We start from the raw sequence: 11,438 nt of genomic DNA, 5'->3' as shown, positions 1-11,438 counted from the left end.
CTCTCAAAAATAAATAAAAACATTAAAAAATAATAACTGGTTATTTAAATAGTTATCAAAATAATAAAAATAAATAAAATAATAATAAAAAAGAAAATTGGTATATGCTGATATATATATACCTATATATACTAATAAATAAATAAGTGTATGGCTATTGGTATGAGGGAGAATGAATTAAAAGAGGAAGAATGATCTCTTGAAAAGAAAATCTGATTTGTGGGGGTGCCTATTAGGCTCAGTCGGTGAAGCATCTAACTTCAGCTCAGGTCTGATCTTACAGTCAGTGAAGTCAAGTCCCATGTTGGGCTCTGTGTTGACAGCTCAGAGTCTAGAGCTTGCTTCAGATTTTGTGTGTGTGGGTCTCTCTGCCCCTCCCCAGCTTGCACCATGTCTCTCTCTCTCCTCTCAAATAAATAAACATTAAAAAATTAAAAAAATAAAAAAAGGAAAATCTGATTTGTCACCCTTGCTTCAACCCTTCTAGAAATTCCCATTGCTTACAGGAAATGATTGAACTCTTTATGGCCTGGTCTCTGCCTATATCCATAGTGTCTCATCTCCCCCCACACCTGCATTCTCCTCACCCTGGCCGTCTCCCACTTGTTTGCCATGCTCTCTCCCAATCATGGTGCATATGCTGCTCTTTGGGCTAGGAATGGTATTTCCCCCATCTTCTGGAATTTTATTTTGTAGTATTCACAACAATTGTAATTTTGTTCTTATTTGTGTTTTAATTTATTAGTCTATCTGCCATCCAACAGAACACTTCACGAGAGAAGTGACCTTCTCATGAGTGCTCACCTGCTCTCATGAGTGATTGGATGTCTTTCAATCACAGTAGTTTACTTATTAACTATATTTCCCAACTATGCAATGAAAGGCTCCATTCAGGAGCTAACATGTAGGTAAACAGGCAGTAAAGGTATTTAAGGATGAAAAAGTATAATCTGAAGGTAGACTTAATTAAGCTCATTTAGGGTCACCAGGAAGGAACAAAGCCCTGGTCTCTACCTATCATGCACCACCTCCACCCTCAGGCTCTAACTCGGAGAACATAAAAGAAGACACATTGACCGGTAGATGAACCTACCTTTGTAAAATAATTTTGAATCATATTAGCTAAAATATGCTGAGTACTAAGCACTGTTCTAAGTACGTTACATGTATCATCTCAATCCTCAGCATAATCTTTTGAGGCACTAGTCCTTACCTGAATTTTACAAGTGAGACAGAGGCAAATAGAAGTCAAGGTCACACAACTAGATTGTGGAAGACCAGGAATTCATATTTGTGCCATCCAGTTTAGTGTCCATACTTTTAAGTAATGCAAGACACTGGCTGTCTTCCCTTGGGAGAGAAAGAGCCTGAAGGTCCAGTAGATTTCTCCCAAGAATTAGAGGCACTCTGTGACTAAGATTAAGATTTCCCATCCACCTTTCCACCTGAACCTATTCCTCTCCCGCATCCACATACCTCCAGATGTATATTTTATTTTCACTGTCAGAGAACACCCTGAAGTGTGGAGCCAAATTGCCTAGATTAGAACCACCACTCTACCACTTATAGGCTGTGTAAACTTGGCAAAGTCACCTGAACTCTCTGAGCCTCAGCTAGCTGCATGGAAAATGAGATTAATATCTGTAGTGGTGAGGGAAATATTAAATTAATTAATGCATATAAGGTTTTTAGTCCAGCATCTTCCCCATAGTAAGCACTGAATTAGGTGCAGCTATTACTATTGGACCCACTCATCTGATTTGTAACTCAAGACTTTGGCAATATCGCCCTGTTAGGAGCAGAACTCTTTCATGATGGTAAGAATCACTTTGAAATAATACAGGTGTGTTTATTAACAAAAATTATTTCACTCCAAGCCATTGGGTTCACATGTCCTTCAGTCAGCTGGATCACTGAAGAAGTGGAGTTCAGGGTACGCCACTCCAAAATATGACACTCCGGCAGAAGGATTATTTTGACTTGAGAGCAATTGAGGAAAAGCAGACACAGGAAAAACTCTCTACCTGGAAGGACGCATGATTGTTAATCACTGGAGACAATTCTAAACTCTCATCAGCCCAGAGAAAGCATGAGACACCTACATAACAATTCTTACCTAAACAACACTTATCTTCAGTGGTTTCTCCCCGGATATTTCCCTTTCCAGTTGGCTACCCTAAAAGTCACAAATGAACTGTTCTTTTAGACATGCTATGTGAGCCCCAAGTTCCAACCACCCCTTAGAGTTACCCATCGCTGGGTTTCTCCTATACCTGTGCAGGTTAATACACTTTTCTTTTTTCTTGCTAATCTGTCTTTTGTCAGTCTAATCTCCAGGGCCCCAATTAGATAACCTAACAGGGTAGAGGAAAAGGCTTTCTCCTCCCCTGCAGAACAAATCCACAATCCTGGATTCGCTGCAATTTTTATTTTTATTTCTAGAAGTAAATTTGTGCTCTGGAAGTACAATGATTGTTCTGATCATCAGTGTTGATTGCCACAATCCAGATGCCCGAGATCTCATTTCTCCACTACTTCCAGCTGGGGAGGTTGCCTGGACCAGTCCCTTTCTGTCCATCATTGCCAATTTGTGATGTGTGAAGCCTTCATGGAGCCAGGGAGCAGCATCAAAGAAAGGTTGTGGAACTTATTACTATGTGTAAAGTACCTTGCCATCCCTGACTGAAAGAAGCTATAGAAACGCAGAGAATTCCATATGATTTTATCTGCAGAGTAAGTTCAGGTCAGAACATCCGGCAGGATTTAGGCCATATCTGTTTCTTCCTTTGCTATTGTGGATTAAAGCCAGTCCATTTTAATGTTCCTAAAATGTAATTTTTTTTTCCTTTCTGGGAATAGCTAGACATGCTATGCTGAGAAGGATTTAATCCACTGTGTGGTCACGGGGATGATGATGTGGGCTCAATTTTGAATGTTAGGAGAAAGCAGTAGGACACTAAACCCTCCCACTGTTGCAATCCTCACAATACAATATAATTAAAGGGAAGCAGGAGGGCACCTAAGCAAAATGTTAGGATGCTGGACAGTTTGAGAGTGGGGTCAGAGAACGTTGAACTTGGCAGAATGGCTCCCTGGTGTGGGGCGTTATCAGGCCAGAATGAATGAGGAAGAAGAGAGAGACACAATCAGCCAGAGGGCTGCTGAGTGTGGTTAACTGCTGGAGGGCAATTCTGAACAAACCACAAAGCATAAAAAAAAATTTAAAAAAAGGACATCCTCGGATTAATTGTCATTCCACTGGCCTGTGAGGCAACTGATACCAAATATAATTGAATTACTTTGTAATTATTTCTTTTGGAGTATTTAACCTAAGCTAGGCTTTGGAGATGGATTTTTTCTCTCTCTTGCTTTGCACTGCAAATGGTTTTGCATTACGGATATTTTTCTGCTGTACTGTATTATCTTGTGCAAACTACTCCGGTTTGTTTTCCCCTCTTCCTTGCCAATGGGGTTGTTTACTTATCGGAATTAAAGTCAGAAGTGAGCGTCTCTTGCCAGCAGGACAGAATTTCTAATAAATATGTAAATAACACCTCTCTCAGCTGTGGCTGCGGGCTGTGCTCTCACGTGGCCCACCCGGCCACAGTCTGGGGCTCAGGCAGGCTTGGAGAAGATGAAAGATTTTCATCCATCTGCAGATGTGAAAGAAATGAGAATAAATCCAACCTGAGAGGGCAAAGAACAAAGGTAAGGTAGTGGGAAAGGGCATCTGTCCTTGTGGTTGCAGAAATGGGTCCTTCTCCTTTGCTCCTGGGTGAAAGCATCTGAAGGTTGACACGACCTGTCATGAGAAAGGGACTTAGAACATCCATCCAGGAGTGGCTTAGGGTGGAGAGAAATAGATGTCTCCTCTGTAAGCAGGCCATGATCATTTTAATTATAATAGTGGCAATATTGTCATCAATCACTGGCTACACCTGCCTTATGTCCCAAGTCCATGCTGGCAGTGATTAACACCTGGATCTACATTGCACCTTGAACTCAAAAATATTTGGAGGACGTTGAATAGATTTATCCCTCTGCTGAAAAGGAAATAAAATCAAACTCTGCAGAAGTTAAGGATACACCACTGACTGATATTTAACCAGCATTAGCCCCGGAACTAGAATGCAAAGGATTGAATTTTACTTTGCCATTTACTAGCTTGGCGCCTGAGGCTTCACATGTGAAAAAAAAATGACGATTTGCTCAACAAGTATTAACTGAGTTCCTACTACATGCCAAGTGAGTTCTAGATGGAAATACAGTAGAAATCAAAACAGAGGCTCTGCTGTCTAAAATGTCTGCTCTAATTTACAATAGTGGTACCTACCTCCGTGAGTTGTCTTGAGCATTAAGTGATTTAAGAAATTCCTAGTGTATAGTAGATTCTCAGTAAGTGTGAGATAAATAAATTTATCATTTAAAGTCATACAAAAAGGCAGACTGCCAGGAAACATCCCGCTGAGCCCAGCACTAGGCAAGAGGTAATGCCCTCTCTCCCACTACCCAGGCTATAGCCAGATTATGGAGAGACCCTTTTTGAAGTTCTCAAACATTTGGATACACTTGGATGTGGTCAGCAGGCTCCAAGAGAGAGAGTGTCTTGGTTGGGGGCCATCCAAGTGATGCTCTGGAAGGTGTGTAATATGCAGAGATATGTTATGGAGAGCCACTTGATGTTCTGACACCCTCTCCTCTTCCTCCTGGCACCAGCCTCAAAGCTTTGGTAGAACATCTACTCTGTGTGAACGTGCTTTGGCTGCAGTTACAGACCTTCCTCTTGAAGGACATGTGGCCTCAGTTAAATGACACAATCAGATTTTTTTTCCTCTTCATCTGTTTCTTCCTGAAGTAAAGCAGAATGGGGGAGGGATGTCTTTCTGGACCTTTTGCCAGCTTAATGGGTTTTGCAAAAAGAGTTCCCGGCAAGGAAATCCAAGGATTGAGTGGAGCACTGTATGTGAGCTTTGTCAGGGCAGCATGCTTGGGTGAGTCTTTCTCCGTGATAAAGGGAAGAATTAATTAGAGTCATAAATTATGGCTTACTAATCACCGCGCATTCTAATGAAAAGATATGCAGTTAGGTTTGGATTTTCTGAGGGCCACATGTGTGTTTCCATCCTTCAGCATAGTTTCTCTGGGGCTTCTTGACTTTTCCCTCTTCTTCTCTCAAGGTGTCTGACCTGAGTGACATCCTAGAGGCATTATCACCTTATCCACTAGAAAACCAAGAGTGCATTAGCTTTAGAAGCCTCGAGGAGTAAATATTGTTAGAAAGTGCTGGAATCACCAAGCAGATTTGCTGCTACCTTCTGGACTGAGGCCATAGCTAGAGAAACACAATTTTGTTAAATATTTAAACAGCAGCCTCCAAGTATCATCAAACCGTGGAGGCAGACCCCCACCACTACCGCCATCACTACCTCCCCCACCCCCAAAAAAGTAAAATCATTCGTTTTCATATTGGGGAAGAAGATGAATTTCAAAATGAAATTTCTAACATCACAGAATGTTAAGCAGCTATTAAAATGATATTTACATAGAGTTTTTAATGATATGGAAAGAATCTTATAACCTTAAGCACAAAAATGGAATAGAAAATTACATTAATATACAGAACGATCTTAATAAGGTTTAAAATGCATTGGGGGGAAGTTTGAAAGAAATAAGCCAAAACCTCTGTATGGTAGAATTAAAGATGATTTTTTCCTACTCTTTAAAAACTGTCCACATTTTCCAAATTTTTAAAACATGAGTATGTATTACATTTAAAAGCAATTTGACCATATGATTTTTTTTAATCACATAACAACTCCAAATCAGCAATAACAATCAAGTTGATCAAAGGCCACTCTCCCAATCCTCACATGGTGGCCTTTGACAGTGTTCAGGGTGGAGGTAATGAGCAGCTTAGGAGAAGACAGTGTCCTATTACTGCACTTCCTTTGTTGTCCCTGCCTTTGGGAGAGCTCTGGCGGTCTGGGGTCCATTCCAGTACTTCTAGCTTAGATGTGATGATTAGTGAGTGTTTTTGAAAAGAGCATCCTGACAACAACATAAAGAGTATATCAGAGAGTACCAGAGTCAGGCAATTACAAGGTTATACAGGCAAGAAATGCTGGTAGTTTGGACAAGTGTGGAAGCAGTGGAGATGAGAGAAGTGGGCACATGTGAGAGATATTCGGAAGCTTAAATCAATAGGTTGTAATGGAAATGGATTTCAAGTGGGGAAATGAGTAAGAGAGAGCTAGTGGACAAGAGAGACACCTCTTTGACTATGTAAGGGATAGAATGTAAGTGAAAAAGAAGCCCTTCAATATGACATGGTTGTTTATTGGGTGGGAAGAGGGAGTAGACTATTATTGAGTAACAGATTGGCGCAAACTTAGTGGCTTGAAATCTAAACATTTATTATCTCAGTTTCTAAGAATCAGGAATTTGGGAAAAGTTGGATGATTTTAGCTCGGGATGTTGCAGTCAAGATGGTAGTCAGAATTGCATTCATCTGAAGGCTTCCCCAGAATAAGTGATCCAAGAAAGAGGCAGAAAGAAAGAACTGAAGTGCTTTTTATTTATTTTTTTATTAATAGTTTATTATCAAGTTGGTTTCCATATAACACCCAGTGCTCTTCCCCACAAGTGCCCCTCTCCATGACCATCATCGCCCCTCCTCCTTCCCCCCTCCCTCTTCAGTCCTCAGTTTGTGCTCAACATTCAAAAGTCTCTCATGATTTGCCTCACTCCCTCTCCCCAACTCTTTACCCCCCTTTCCCATTCCCATGGTCTCCTATTAGGTTTCTCCTGTTAGACCGATGAGTGACAACATATGGCATCTGTCCTTCTCTGCCTGACTTATTTCACTGAGCATGACTCCCTCAAGGTCCATCCATTTTGCTACAAATGGCCAGATTTTATTTTTTTTTCTCATTGCCATGTAGTATTCCATTGTATATATATATATACCACATCTTCTTGATCCATTTATCAGTTGATGGACATTTAGGCTCTTTCTATGATTTAGCTATTGTTGAAAGTGCCACTATGAACATTGGGGTACCTGTGCCCCTATGCATCAGCTCTTCTGTATCCTTTGGGTGAATCCCCAGCAGAGCTATTGCTGGGTCATAGTGGAGTTCTACTGATAGTTTTTTGAGGAACCTCCACACTGTTTTCCAGAGCAGCTGTACCAGTTTACATTCCTAACAACAGTGTGGAAGGGTGCCTGTTTCTCCACATCCTCGCCAGCATCTATAGTCTCTTGATTTGTGCATTTGAGCCTGAAGTGCTTTCTATGACCTAGTCTCTGAAGTCACACACTGTCATTTTTCTCTCTATTCTACTTAAGTGAGTTGCTAAGTCCAACCCACATGTATCGTAGAATTAGGCCCCACTTTTGAAAGGTGTGTCAAATAATTCTGGACATATTTTAAACCATCATGGAGGGAGTGCTAGGTCACGAGCTTAGTTCTTGACATACTAAGTTTTAAGGACCATCAAGAAATTCACATCTCAAGTAGATGTAGATATGGATCTGTCCCCCATGGCATCCCATTCCCAAAAAATTGGGGCTGGTGATACAAAAATCGTGAATCTTCTAGATTCGTGAATCTTTGGATGTGGTTTCTTAAGAAAAAAGTGTCGAGTAAGATAAAAAAAAATGAACAAAGGTTAAGGAATTCTAACACTTAATGTCTGTGGAGAGGAGAATGAATTTGCAAAGGAGACAGAGAACAACACACACACACACACACACACAGAAATTGCAGAGGGCAGGTAGGGGGGAGGAGGTTAGGGGTAGGGAGGAAAACCAGGAAGTGTAATATCAGGAAAGCCAAGCAAAGGATACTATGAAAGTATAAGAACCAATTAGGACCTAATTTGGTGGCTACAAGGCTGGAGGCCAGACTAGAGTGGATGTCTAAATGTAGGCACTGATTACATACATTTTTTATATTTTTGTTTAGAACTAAATTTAATCTTACATAGAAGTTGCAAAATAATACAGCAAGTTTCCATATACCCTTCACCTGGCTTCCCCTATTGTTAACTGCTTGTATAACTGGAGTACAATTATTGACTCTAGAAAGGTAACCCTGGTTCTATAATATTAATGAAACTATAGATCTTATACAAAGTTTTCCAATGGTGTGGACAAGAACACTACAGAAATGATGCCATGATCTTCTCAAGGGTTCCGTTTTGTTGATATGCCTTGTAACTGGTGAAATTAACCTTGATCACCTGGTTAAGATGGTGTGCTGCTAGATTTTTCCTCTGTAAAGTGACTTTTTTTCCCTTTGTAATTACCAAACATCCATGGAGATAGATAGAGACTGTGAAAATGTCTTGGTTTTCCTCAAACTTTCTCCCACTATTTTTAGGATCAATCAGTGGATATTGTTTCAACAATTATTTCTTTGGTGTTTGCCAAATGGTTCCTTTCTATTTTCTTATTTTCTTCTACATTTATTGATTGAAGTTTTGGTGTAAGAAATAGCTGTCTCTTTTCCCCATCTATTTATTTATTCAAATATTTATATCAATATGACTTGTGGATATTGATTTTATTCTATTGGTTAAAATCCAATACTGTCATTATTTATTTTCATGCTGAAATATTTCCAACTTTGGTCATTAGGAGATCTTTTGAATTGTTTTCATGGTCTTTTATGAAAGGTCTCCTTTTTTTATTTGAACACTTTGTACTTTGTGGCATTCCAAGATGCTATAAACTCGTTTTTTTTTCCTGGCCCAGACATTTCTCAGAGAATGGTGTTTAGAAAAGATCTGATCATTAGATGTGTTCATTGCAATTGGAGTGTCTTTGCTTCTAAAACTTCTCAGTGGATGCAACAGGAAATGCATGTATGTATGCTAATCCGCATGCACACAAGCATTTGTGTGTGTGTGTGTGTGTGTGTGCGAGTTGAAATATATGTGTATACATGTATATATACTTCTTCATATACATGTATATGCAGTACATGTATATATATTTACACATACAAACCATGGGTTTATACTGATGACTGATTTCAATTCATTTCCACAGAGTTTGTTTTAGTCTTCCCCCTTTCTGTATCTGTAATTTCTTTCTCCAATGGCAAGTAAACTGGCTTTCGTTTATACCATATGTGTACTTATTTCATTGATTCTAATGTACTCCTAAAGTTGCTTTCGAACTCTTAAATTCTCATATCCCAATAAGAAACAAATTAACTGATGAAATTCAGCATTTTTGGACAGTTCTTCTTGCCTATAGTCATACAGTATCCAGTCAAGAGACTGTTAACCGAAGTTATTTCTTTTCTTCTCTGCCCTCTTCAGTGCACTTATGTTATTTGTTTCCTATAGACTTTATAGAATCAAGTTAATTTGTTATTTTGGAGAGATCCTAGTTTAGATCCCTTATCCCCATCCTGCTTGGTTTATGTATTTTGGTGAAATGTTAAGGGTGTATGAAACATTAGGATGATTTTGAAAGCCAAAAGTTATACTCAGAGAAGTAAACTCCTTTCTCACTCCTGTAACCTCAATCCTACTTTTTAAAAAAATGTCCCTGGGGCGCCTTCGTTAAGCATCTAACTTCGGCTCAGGTCATGATCTCACGGTTTGTGGGTTCAAGCCCCGCATCAGGCTCTGTGCTGACAGCTCAGAGACTGGAGTCTATCTTCAGATTCTGTGTGTGTCTCTCTCTCTGACCCTCTTCTGTTCATTCTCTCTCTCTCTCTCTCTCTCTTTCTCTCTCTCAAACATAAATAAAAAGCATTAAACTTTTTTTTAAAAACTCCCCTTCTTTTCACCCATTCCTAATTGCTTCTCCTTTCTAGTGAGTAACCCATTTCCTTAACTTGTGAATTATCCTTCCTTTATTTTTTTTTTGCACAAATGAGTAAATACATATGGATTTACTTACACCCTTTACTTTCATACAGAAAGGTAACATACCATACATGTTCTTTTACACTTTACTTTTTCACGCATGCCCTAGAAATAATTTCGTATCACCCTATAGAGATCTTTCTCATTTTTTATGGCCATGTTATCACTTCATTGTGTGGATGTAAGACAGTTTATACAGCCACTACTCTATGACTGAACACTTGGGTCATTTTCGATATTGTGTAGCTGTAAACAATGCTACAAGGAATAGCCTTCTGCCTGTGTATTTTTCTATTAATAGAGATTAATTCCTAGCCATGGGATTGTAGGCCCAAAAGCAAGTGCATATGTAGCTTTGTTAGCTACATTTTAGCTAAATTTTCTTCCAGAGAAAATGAGAGTGCCTGTTTTCCTATAGCTTCACTCGCAATGCATTATCTTTTTTTTTTCTTTTTAGCATTTGCTAGTCTGCCTGGTGAGAAATAACATCTGGGTTATTTTAATGTGTATGTCATTTATTAGGAGTATGCTTGAATATTTTTTCTTTTTTTTTGAGGACCTCTTTTGTGAATCGTCTTCTGTGCCTTTTTTATTTTACATTTCTCTATCAATTTTTTGGTCCTTTTCTCTTCAACTTTAAAATTATTTATTTATTGGACATATTATGTCTTTGTTTTATCTTTTGAGAATTATTTTGCTCAAGCTAACAGTTTGTGTATGTTATGTTTTGTGATGCAAACTTTTAAAAAAAATCATTCTTTCCTTTTGTTATCTCTGGATTTTGTCATTCATTACAAATCGTTTGATTTAAATCATGCCTCTATCCTCAATCCAAACTAAATTTTCACACCAAACACAACCATCCAAAGAAGAAATAGCCTATATTTATTTCTTAGAATTCTTCTCCCACCTTTTCTAGAATAAACTAGAATTGTCCTGCTCTCTACGTGGAAGACTCATCAGTTTGCTCACTTCTACTTAACCATTTCTCAACAGGTAAGTAACCTTGGATTTCTGATCAGATGGATTCGGGGCTCTGTTTAATATGTGATTTCACCTGTGACTCAGGGATATACTGCTCCCTGGAAGGACAGAAATCTCTTAGCAGCTCATGGCCACCTATCTACCTAAGAGCTGGCAAACAAACATTTAACACAAGTATGGCCCATAGATTCCATGTTCAGAAAAACCTTGGCTTGAGAGCATATCTGTTCTGCAAACATGCTTGCAATCCAAAACACTTGTATATCAAAGCAATTTTCCCCATCAGGAATAATCGAAACTCAGATGATTCTTTCCACTATCCAAAAACACGCATATAAAAATGATTAGAATACTGTAATATAACACAAAATAATAAAGAAAATACCAAATATAAAGAAAAATAAACAAATTAACCTACACATATCTTTGAAAAGCTTCATGGTTGGTGTCAGGGGGACGAGAGAGAGGAGGGCTGTGGTGTAGGATGACTTTCACTATCACTAACAGATGTTGCCTAGAGTACAGTATTAATAAATTCTTTTTTTTTTAATTTTTTTAAATGTTTTTTT

Source organism: Suricata suricatta, chromosome 3 (assembly GCF_006229205.1).
Source record: "Suricata suricatta isolate VVHF042 chromosome 3, meerkat_22Aug2017_6uvM2_HiC, whole genome shotgun sequence".
NCBI lineage: Eukaryota > Metazoa > Chordata > Mammalia > Carnivora > Herpestidae > Suricata > Suricata suricatta.
This window is presented reverse-complemented; position numbering follows the sequence as displayed.